The following is an 11,732-nucleotide window of genomic DNA, read 5'->3' as shown; positions in this document are numbered from 1 at the left end:
GCTGGCAGCTGAGTCTTTGAACATGGACCAGTCCACTGTCTCAAAGCAGTCACGTCGGAGCTCATCTGCTTCCTCAGACCAGCACTGCACGACTCTCCGTACTGGATCCTCCTGTTTCAGCAGATGGAGCTATTTCAATAATACATTCAGAATCAGCATAGTCATATGCTGGGATCCTTGTGCTCTGAGCTTGAAACGTCATTATCCTACCCCTAACTTGACAATGCACACAACTATGAAACAGAAACTCAAAAAGCATGTAAATAACAAAGCTATAAAGTCACCATCTGTGGTCATTAGTCTGTTAATCACCAACAGGGATTATTTGTTGATTTGTAATCAATACTTCCCAGTCACAAATGCAACCTATGCAGCAATTTTCCCTCTCATTGAGCAGGTCACAGCCCACCAGTAGATAGTTTAGCACCTCACCTCAAGGTGTGTCCTCCTGTCGATCTCAGGTGTAGTAGAAGGTGGGGAAACTTCTGGTTCCTGCACAGATTCATCTGGCTGAGCTGAAGACTGGAATGTACAAAGTCTTAGGTAAGAGTCATACAGTCATGGAAGGCTATAGGCCAAACTTGATTGCATGCCATCCAGACAGAACATGCGGTAAATAAAGACATCAAGGTAGCAAAAAGAAAAACAGAATGCAGATTATAGTGTTACAGTTACAGGGAAAGTGCAGTGCAGGCAGACAAAGTGCAAGGGCCATGAGGAGGTAGATTGGGAGATCAGAATTCAAAAGTCCATCTTTAGCATATGAGAGGTTCATTCACGAGCCTGATAAGAGCGGGATAGAAGCTGTCCTTGAGCCTGGTGGTTTGTGCTTTCAAGCTTTTGTGACTTCTGCCTGACGGGAGCGGGAAGTAGAGAAAATGACGAGGATGTTGTCTGCTTTCCAGAGGCAGTGGGAAGTGCAGACAGAGGGGAGGCTGGTTTGCTTGATGGACTGGGCTGTGTCCATAACTCTGCAGTTTCTTGTGGTCTTAGTATTGGTATTGGAATTGGAATCGGTTTATTATTGTCACTTGTACCGAGGTACAGTGAAAAACTTATCTTGCATACCGATCGTACGGATCAATTCATTACACAGTGCAGTTACATTGAGTTAGTACAGAGTGCATTGAGGTAGTACAGGTAAAAACAATAACAGTACAGAGTAAAGTGTCACAGCTACAGGGAAGTGCATTGCAGGTAGACAATAAGGTGCAAGGTCAGACCAGTTGCCATGCTTATGGCAGAGCAGTTGCCACACCAAGCATCCAGATAGGATGCTTTCTATGGTGCCTCTGTAAAAATTGGTGAGCGTCATCGGGGACATGCCAAATTTCTTTAGTCTTCTGAGGGAGCTTTGGTGTGCTTCCTTGGCCATGGCGTCACAAAGCTGGACCAGGACAAATTGTTTGTGAGCTGCCAGAAATAGTGGTTGAGGCAGACACATTAGCGACAGTTAGAAGCCATCTAGATAAGAATATCTTCAAGAGGTGGTGCCTCATAAAGGTGGCATCCATCAATACGGACCCTCACAACCCGGGACATGTTACCACCATTGGGGAGGAGGTAGAGGAGCCTGAAGACCCACACTCAATGCTTCAGGAACAGCTTCATCCCCTCCGCCATCAGATTTCTGAACAGTCCACAAACCCATGAACACCACCTCGTCATTCCTCTTTTGCATTATTTAGTTATTTTTGTAACTTGTAGTAATTTTTATGTCTTTACACCTTGCACTGCACTGTTGTCACAAAACAACACATTTCATGACATACTTCAGTGATAATAAACCTGATTCTGATTCTGACGTGGGTAGGAGAGGTTTCAAGGGCTATGGGCCAAACGCGGGCAGATGGGACGAGCTCGCTGGGCAACACAGTTGGCATGGACAAGTCAGGCCGAAGGGCCTGTTTCTATGCTACATGACTCTATGACTCTATGATATTTCCACCTAGGAACTTGAAGCTCTGAACCACGTCCAGCCCAGCAGCCCTGATGCAGACAAGGACGTGCACTCTGTCACGCTTCCTGAAGTCAATGACAAACTTCTTTGTTGTGCTGACACTGAGGGAGAGGACTGAGCTCATCCCATTCGCCTGTGTGTGACCCACCTCCCTCTATTTGTCCCAAAGGTTCTTATAGACTCATAAAGTCAGAGGAAGATCCAGTGCTGAGGACCTTCAGCCCATCGAGTTCACTTCTAGCTATCTTAACACGATTCCCAACCTACTCCATTTCATTCTCTCCCACACTCCCATCAGCCCCTCCAGATTCTACCCCTCACCTCCACACTAAGGGCAACTCAGAGTGGCCTATTAACCTACCAACTCTCTAGGATGCTTCAACATGTGACTGTCAACCAGATAGAGTAACAAGAGAAGAGGGATTGGTCTAATCAGTAATAAACACAAATACTGACTTGAAGGGGATGATCACAAACTCTGGCATTGTGTTGACCTTGATGCTTCAGCAGTTTGGACCAGTAGTGCAAAGCAATGACATCACCATATCCAAGTGTGCTGTGACCTGTTCACCCATCAGTAGGAGTCTATCCCGTCATTCTGGCTGGTGTGTCATGAGAATGGAGTAAACATCAGTCCTTCTCGGTCCATCTTTCGCACTCCAAATGGTTCTTTCTGTCATCCAGTTTGAGGCTAAGTCCTTGCACCTTAGTGTCTACCTGCAATGCACTTCCCTGCAGCTGTGACACTTTACTCTGTATTCTGTTATTGCTTTTACCCTGTACTACCTCAATACACTGTGTAATGAATTGATCTGTACGAACGGTATGCAAGACAAGTTTTTCACTGTATCTCGGTACAATAATAAACCAATAAGTGATTTGGAGCCCTTTGCACATGCTTGACCCATTCCGAGAGAGGAACTCAATTCAGCACGTCAAGTTGGTAAATTGGTTTATTACTGTCACATGTACTGACGTACAGTAAAAAACTTTGCTTTGCATACCAGGCATACAGATCATTTCATCACATCAGTGTATTGAGGTAGTACAAGGGAAAACAATAACAGGATGCAGAATAAAGTGTTACAGTTACAGAGAAAGTGCAGTGCAGGCAGACAATAAGATGCAAGGGCCATAACGAGGTAGACCGTGAGGGCAAGAGTCCATAATTTTAAGGTGACTGGAGGAAGGTATAAGGGGGATGTCAGAGGTAAGTTTTTTCCACAGAGAGTGGTGGGTGTGTGGAACGCACTGCCGGCACAGGTTGTGGGGGCAGATACACTAGGGACATTTAAGAGACTCTTAGACACATGAATGATAGCAAAATAGGGGGCTATGTGGGAGGGAAGGGTTAGATAGATATTAGAGCAGGATAAAATGTCGGCACAACATTGTGGGCCGAAGGGCCTGTACTGTGCTGTAGTGTGCTTTGTTCTATGTCTATGTCTATCTTATTGTCTCAGGGTCTCAGGAGCTGTGAGGCAGCAGATCTACAGCCACGCCACTCTGCTGCCCTTGTCGTGAAACAACGATTCAAGGTCCTCAAAAAGCTGCAAAATTCTTGACATACAACACAGAGCTTTTCTCTGTAGTTTGCGAACAAATTGTCAACTTCATGTTGTCCTTCCCAGCTGTACTGTACATGTTCACACATCTGTAAGAGGGTGTTGCGTCTCATCATGGCAACCAGCCGTTGTGCTGTGACTGTATTTGAGCTGTAGCACAATGTCATAATGTCATCGAGTTATATACCATGGAAACAGGCCCTTCGGCCCAATTGGTCCATGCTGACCAAGATGTCTCTCTATAATTCAGGCCCTCAAGTCCTGGCAATGTTCTCGTAAATTTGTTTGGCACTCTTTCCAGCTTAATGGCATCTTTCCTATCGCAGGGTGACCAGAACTGAACACGATATTCCAAATGGAGCCTCACCAATCTATGTCACCCGGAATGGTGGCTCATGTGGAAATGCACCACTGTCAGTCAGCTCCAGAGCTTCCACATACAGATTGGAGGGTCCACTCTTGTTCTCCAGAATCTGTAAACATCCAAAACTGCTCTCTGAGGGTCATAGAGTCAATGTCTCCATGAAAGAGAATTCACCAAAACATCTTTCCCAAGGTTGTGTGAAATTATAACTTCCCAGATGGTGGATTTCAGAGTCAGTAGTGAAGTCAAAGTCAAAGTTAAGTTTGTCACATGCACAAGAACACGTGAGCACGGGTGTAATGCAAAGCTTACTTTCAAGCAGCATCACAGGCGCATAGCATCAGATAAGTAGAATTCACAAGAAAAACACAAAGCAAATATAAATTATACACAATTCTTACAAGACAGAACACAATTAGAACAAAAAAAGTCCATTTCAGTGCAAAATGATCATAGTGTTGCTAAACTGCAGGGTTGTGCCGGTTGGTTCAAGAACCAAATGGTTGAAGGGAAGTAACTGTCCCTGAACCTGGTGGTGTGGGGACTTCAGGCTTCTGTACCTCCTGCCCGATGGTAGCTGCGAGAAGAGACTCTTAGATAGGCACATGGACGAAAGAAAAGAGGGTTATGGGAGGTGAAGTAGAGAGGGGGATAGATTGAATGGGGATAAAGTTTATATGGGTCAGCACAACATCGTGGGCCAAAGGGCCCGTACTGTGCTGTACTGTTTTATGTTCTATGTAACAGCAAATTCTCACAAGGTTGAAAACAATGAACTCCATTTGGAACAACTAGGGACCTTCTCTGCTCGTGGGATAATCCAGTGCGTGTAAAACGCAAGGAGTAGCTCCAAGAGTAGGCATCAGAGCTGATCAGCCTTGCCCCACCATTCAATGTCATGACTGGTCCTTGACCTGTCCCATTCCAATACTCCTCAGTGTTGATAAATCGACCAGTCTTAACCTTGAACATAGAGGTAGAACACAGCACAGAACAGTCCGTCACAGGAACAGGCCCCTCGCCCCAAGATGTCTATGGTATTGGTATTGGTATTGGTTGCTATTGTCACTTCTTCTGAGGTAGAGTGAAAAACTTGTCTTGCATACCGATCGTACAGGTCAATATGCCAAACATGATGCTGAATTAAACTAAAGCTCTTCTGCCTGCATATGGTCCATATCCCTCCGTTCCCTGCATGGTTCATCTGCCTGCCTCTCTTAAACACCACCATCATATCTGCTTCCACCACTCCCCCCGGCGGTCTGTTCCAGGCACCCACCACTCTCTGTGTAAAAAAACTTACCAACACATCTCAACCTTTCCCCCTCTCACCTTAAACCTATGCCTTCTGGTATTTGACATTTCCACCCTGGGAAAAAGATTCTGACAGTCTACTCTATCCATGCTTCTCATAATCTTATAATCTTTTATCAGGTCTCCCCTTAGCCTGTGATGTTCCAGAGAAAACAATTCCAAAGACACAGGGTCATACAGCACAGAAACAGGCCCTTTTGTTCACCATGTCTATGGTAACCATCAAGAACATATCTATATGAACATTGTTTACCAGCACTTGGTCTGTAGTCTGCTATGACTTAGTGTTTCAAGTGTATGTCCAAATAAATATTGTGAGAGAGTACCTGCCTCCACCACCCTCTCAGGCAGTGGGTTCCAGATGGCAACCTCCCAGAGATTTATGATCCTAGAACATCCAACATAGAACAGTACAGCACAGAACAGGCCCTTCGGCCCACAATGTTGTGCCAACATAGCTATTCCCTCCTACCTACAGAATGCCCATATCCCTCTATTTTCCTCTCATTCATGTGCTCATCCAAGCCCCTCTTAAAAGCCCCCAATGAATTTGCCTCCACCACCTTATCAGGCAACTCATTCCAGGCATACACCTCTCTCTGAGTAAAAAACTTACCCCTCATATCTGTTCTGAACCTACCCCCTCTCACCTTAGATGCATGCCCTCTGGTATTGGATCACTCAATAATGGGAAAAAGATATTGCTTGTCCACCCTATCTATGCCCCTCATAATTTAATACACCTCCAACAGATCACCCCTCAGCCTCCACCACTCCAGAGAAAAGAGCCCAAGTTTGTCCGGCATCTCCTGATAGCACATGCCCTCTAATCCAGGGAGCATCCTAGTAAACCTCCTCTGCACCCTCTCTAAAGCCTCAACATCCTTCCTGTAGTGAGGTGACCAGAATTGCATGCAATACTCTAAATGCGGCCTAGCCAGAGTTCTATAGAGATGCATCATAACTTGTTGACTCCTGTACTCAATACCCCAATTAATAAATGCAAGCATTCCATAAGCCTTCTTAACGACCCTGTCTACCTGTGTAGCCACTTTCAATGAGCCATGGACTTGCACCCCAAGATCTCTCTGCTCTTCAACGCTGATAAGGGTCTTGCTCTTAAGAGTGTACTGCCTCTTGACATTAGTCCTACCACAGTGCAACACCTCACATTTATCCTGGTTAAGCTCCATCTGCTATTTCTCTGCCCACATCTGCAGCTGATCTATATCACGCTGTATCCGTCGCAGTCTTCTACATGAGAGAATCCTCTGAGAATGGACATTTCTTCTCATTTCAATCTTATCTTGAGACTCTTCCCCTTGGTTCCAGCTCCTTCATCATCCAAATGTCTGCCGCATTTGGAATATTGTGCTCAGTTTTGCTCTCCCTGTTATAGGAAAGATGCCATTAAGCTGGAAAGAGTGCAGAGGAGATTTGCAAGGATGTTGCCAGGACTCGAGGGACTGAGTTATGGAGGGAGGTTGAGCAGGTGGGACTTTATTCTAAAAAAATGAGAAGAGGTTTTATATAGGTGTATAAAATTTTGAAGGGCATAGATAGGGTGAATGCGCACAGTCTTTCTCCCAGGGTTGGGGAATCAAGAACTAGAGGGCACAGGTTTAAGATGAAAGATTTAATAGGAACCTGAGGAGCAACTTTTTCATCCAGAGAGTGGTCAGTATATGGAATGACCTGTCAGAGAAAGTGGTTGAGGCAGGTACATTAACAACATTCAAAAGGTACTTGTGGACAGGTACATGGATAGCAAAGGTTTAGAGGGATATGGGCCAAACATGGGCAAATGGGATTGGCTTAGATGGGAATCTTGGTCGGCATGGACCGGTTAGGCTAAAGGGTCTGTTACCGTGCTGTATGACTCTAAGACTCTATGACAACCATCTGAGAGTCTTGCAGCCTCAATGATTTCACCTTTCATTCTCCCAACCTCCAACGAACATACGCCAGTCTTCATCAGGCCAGACTCACCTCCCAGGAATCAATCAAATGAATCTCTTCTGCACTACCTCAAAGACAAACAAACCCTCCTCTGGGCCCAGAGCACAAAGCAGCCTGGAGATCTCTAGCTGTAGTCCCACCAATGACTTGTACAGTTGCAACAAAGCAACAAGACTTCCTCTCTCTTGTATGCCAACACCCTTGAAATGAAGGGCAATGAGCCATTTCCCTTCGTGATTTCTGGAAGTGTTATGGATTTCCCCACACAGAACTGGAACCCCAAGCAGCTGCTCTCAACAAACCCATCGTATTGCTTCAAAAAAAATCCCCTACACCGGCTTGAACTCAATAAAATAGCACAGCGAGGAACTTTGGCCCAGCACCTAAGGATTTATATGAAAGCAACAGCAATCGTAATTTTACCTCAGTGCTCGGTCTGTATACACTTAAGTCATGCCTTGAAGTCATAAGTATGAGACATTTCAATAAATTGATCTGAAACCGACTGTTACTTAACCTTCATCTGCTCGAGAATAAAATGTGTGTCACTGACCTTGAGGATTTATCCTTCTGCACACATGGTATCACAGTTGCACCAGGGCATTACATCAATAACGAATTGCATGGCTCAAAGCATTAAAATACAAGTCTCGGCACATTCCTTGACTCTTCAGATGATTGTTGATAGATTGGGTAACTTTTCAGTCTTGCATTCCACCTTTTCAAACTTGGTTCCTCTATCGAGAAACCAAGTACATTGAAACAACAAGACAATACTGCCCTGATCTGTCCTGGAAGCACATCTGGGTGCCTGGAGCTATAGGTAAGCGATATCATAAATATTATTTCAGTTGTGTTAATGGGAAACAAGTGTGAGTGAGAGTTTTATAAGCACAGGATTAAATAGTGGTTCAGGAATTTGCTGATGCCAGAGATGTGTCGCAACTTTCACCTCCACTGCCAAGTAATTCAGTTACAGGTGTGGGACAGAGTGTGACACAGCGGGTAGAGCCACTGCTGCACAGCTCCAGTGACACCCCCCCCCCCCCCCCCCCACCGGTTCGATCCCGATCTCCGGTGCTGTCTGTGTGTGGAGTCGGCACGTTCTCCCTGTGACCGTGGGCATTTAGCCCAGGGCACTTCGGTTTCCTCCTGCGTCCCAAAGACTGGTAGGTAAATTGCCCTCAGTGTGCAGGAGGTGATGGGACCGTGGGGGAGAATAAGATAGAGGCTTCTGGTGAAGGAACTTGCAGGTGAAAAGTTAACCACTTCTTTCTCTGCAGATGCTGCCTGACCTGGTGAGTATCATAGTCATACAGCACAGAAACAGGCCCTTCAGCCCAACTCATCCATGCCCATCTAAGCTAGTCCCATTTTACCATGTTTTGTTCTATCCTTCTGAAACTTTCCTTTCCATGTACCTGTCCAACTGTCTTTTAAACATTGTTATTGTACCTGCCTCAACCACTTCCTCTGGCAGCTCGTTCCATATACCCACCACCCTCTGCGTGAAGAAATTGCCCCTCAGGTCCCCTTAAAATCTTTCCCCTCTCACCTTAAACCTATGCCCTCTAGTTCTTGATTCCCCAACCCTGGGAAAAATGTGCACATTTGTCCTATCTATGCTCCTCATGATTTTATACACCTCTCTAAGTTCATCCCTCAGTCTCCTACGTTCCAAGGAATAAAGTCCTCGCCTGCCCAACCTCTCCCTATAACTCAGTCCCTCAAGTCCTGGCAACATCCTTGTAAATTTTCTTTACGCTCTTTCCAGCTTAATGACATCTCTCCTGTAACAAGGTGATCAAAACGGTACACTAAAGTGGGATTCCCCTGCATCCCAAAAATGTGCTGGTCACTTTGCCAATTGGCTGTTGAAAGCTACCCTTCTGTGTAGCTGTGAGGAGAATCAGAGGGGAGTTTGTGGGTGTGTGAGAGAGAAGGGCTTACGGGAAAAATAGGTGAGGAAGTGGGACTGCTCTGAGAGCCAGCATAGAGTTGATGGGCTGAATAGCCTCCTTCTCTGTATTGGTATTGGAATTAGTTTATTATTGTCACTTGTAACGAGGTACAGTGAAAAACTTGTCTTGCATACCGATCGTACAGGTCAATTCATTACACAGTGCAGTTATATTGAGTCAGAACAGAGTGCATTGAGGTAGTACAGGGTTAAAACAATAACAGTACAGAGTAAAGTGTTGCAGCTACAGGGAAATGCATTGCAGGTCGACAATAAGGTACAAGGTCGCAACAAGGTAGATTGTGAGTGAACCGTTCAATAGTCTTATCACCATGGGATAGAAGCTGTCCTTGAACCTGGTGGTATGTGCCCTCAGGCTCCTGTATCTTCTGCCTGATGGGAGAGGGGAGAAGAGAGAATGACCCGGGTGGGTGGGGTCTTTGATTACGGTGGCTGCTTCGCCAAAGCAGCGAGAGGTAAAGACAGAGTGCATGGAGCGGAGGATGGTTTCCGTGATGCGCTGGGCTGTGTCCACAACCCTCTAGAGTTTCTTGCGGTCACGGGCAGAGCAGTTGCCACACCAAGCCATGATGCATCCAGATAGGATGCTTTCTATGGTGCATCGATAAATATGCCCTGGGGCTATATGAGAGACAGGGTCAAAATTACAGCAACAGTTTTGTGCATTTACTCCCGGGTAATGTTGCAAACTTTTGGTTTCTGCTCGAGAAGTGGGTGGCAAAGGGCTTGTGATGACTGCACACTGAGCTGATTGATTGGACTAGAACAAGCCATTCGTGCAAACACAGAGACACAGGAGACTGCAGACGCTGGAATCTGGAACAAAACAAAAACGAGCTCCTGGAGGTCGGGCAGCATCTGCGGAGGGAAATGGACAGTCGACATTTCGGGTCGAGACCCTTCATCTGGACCGAGAGATCGAGGGGGGAGATATCCAGTACAAAGGAATGGCAGGAAGGCGTGATTTGGCAAATTGGTAAATTAGTGTCACATGTACCGAGGTGCAGTGAAAAACTTGTGTTTGCGCGCCATCCAGACAGATCATTCAGATAAGTACATCGAGGAAGTACAAGAGGAAAAGAGAATAAAGAATATAGTGTTACAATTACAGAGAAAGTGCAGTGCAGGCAGACAGTAAGGTGCAAGGCCACGACGACGTAGATTGTGAGGATCTAGGATCGAGGATCAACCCCTCCTCACCTGGATCCACCTATCACCTGCCAGTTCTTGTCCCACCCGCTCCCCTCACCTCTTTATACTGGTGATCTCCCCTCAGTCCAGACGAAGGGCCTCGACCTGAATCGTCGACTGTTCACTTCCCTCCACAGATGCTGCCTGACCCGCTGAGTTCCTCCAGCAGCTGTTTTTTATGCATCTTGCGATGGTGCTGGACAATAGGCCAGTGAGGTAGGCAAAAAGGGGGCAGAGAAACTGAACAGATCAAAAGGGTGATGCCATAAACCTCAACCAAGAAAGTGAGCTGCAAAGCATCAGTTTTGATGGTGCAACAGTTGTCAATTTGCTTGCAATTTCATTTATGAAATCAGGTGTGGTCACTTACAACAACTGGCTTCAATAGTCCCAATCCTCGTGAGCGATCCATGCATGCAGAGTTTTTGATGTGAGTCCTCACGCATTGATGAGTTGACACATGTCCCACCACACTGGGCCCTACTGACACAACGAAAGAAGTGTGTGAACATGCAGAAGAAGGCAAGTTTCAGAAAGTTATTTCTGCCTCAAAGTCAAAGTCGAGTTTATTGTCATCTGCACAAGTCCATATGTGCACAGGTGCAATGAAAAACTTACTTGCAGCAGCATCACAGGCACATAGCATCAGATAAACAGCATTCACAAGAAAAACATACATTAAATATGAATTACATATAATTTTTAAAAGAAAGAACACAATTAGAACAAAAAGTCCGTTGTAGCTTCTACCCCACTGTGATAAGATTATTGAACGGTTTCCTTATACGATGAGACGGACTCTGACCTCACGATCTACCTTGTTGTGACCTTGCACCTTATTGCACTGCACTTTCTCTGCAGCTGTGACACTTTACTCTGCACTGTTATTGTTTTTACCTGTACTACCTCAATGCACTCTGTACTAACCCAATGTAACTGCACTGTGTAATGAATTGACCTGTACGATTGGTATGCAAGACAAAGTTTTCACTGTACCTTGGTACAAGTGACAATAATAAACCAATACCAATACCAACAGTGCAAAGTGGTCATAGTGTTACTCATCAGTAGTGATAGGGGTTTTGCCTGTTGGTTCAAGAACCGATTAGTTGAAGAGAAGTAGCTGTTCCTGAACCTGGTGGTGTGGGATTTCAGGCTTCTGTACCTCCTGCCCGATGGTAGCTGCGAGAAGATGGCATTGCCCAGATGGTGGGGATCTTTGACGACTGATGCTGCCTTCCTAAGGCAGCGTCTCCTGTATATACTGCTAATGGTGGGGAGGGATGTGCCTGTGATGTACTGGGCTGAGTCCACTACTCTCTGCAGCTTCTTACATTCCTGTGCATTCGAACTGCTGTACCAGACCACGTTGCAACCAGTCGGGCTACTTTCAACTGT

Source organism: Pristis pectinata, chromosome 3 (genome assembly GCF_009764475.1).
Source record: "Pristis pectinata isolate sPriPec2 chromosome 3, sPriPec2.1.pri, whole genome shotgun sequence".
In the NCBI taxonomy this organism is placed as follows: Eukaryota; Metazoa; Chordata; class Chondrichthyes; order Rhinopristiformes; family Pristidae; genus Pristis; species Pristis pectinata.
This window is presented reverse-complemented; position numbering follows the sequence as displayed.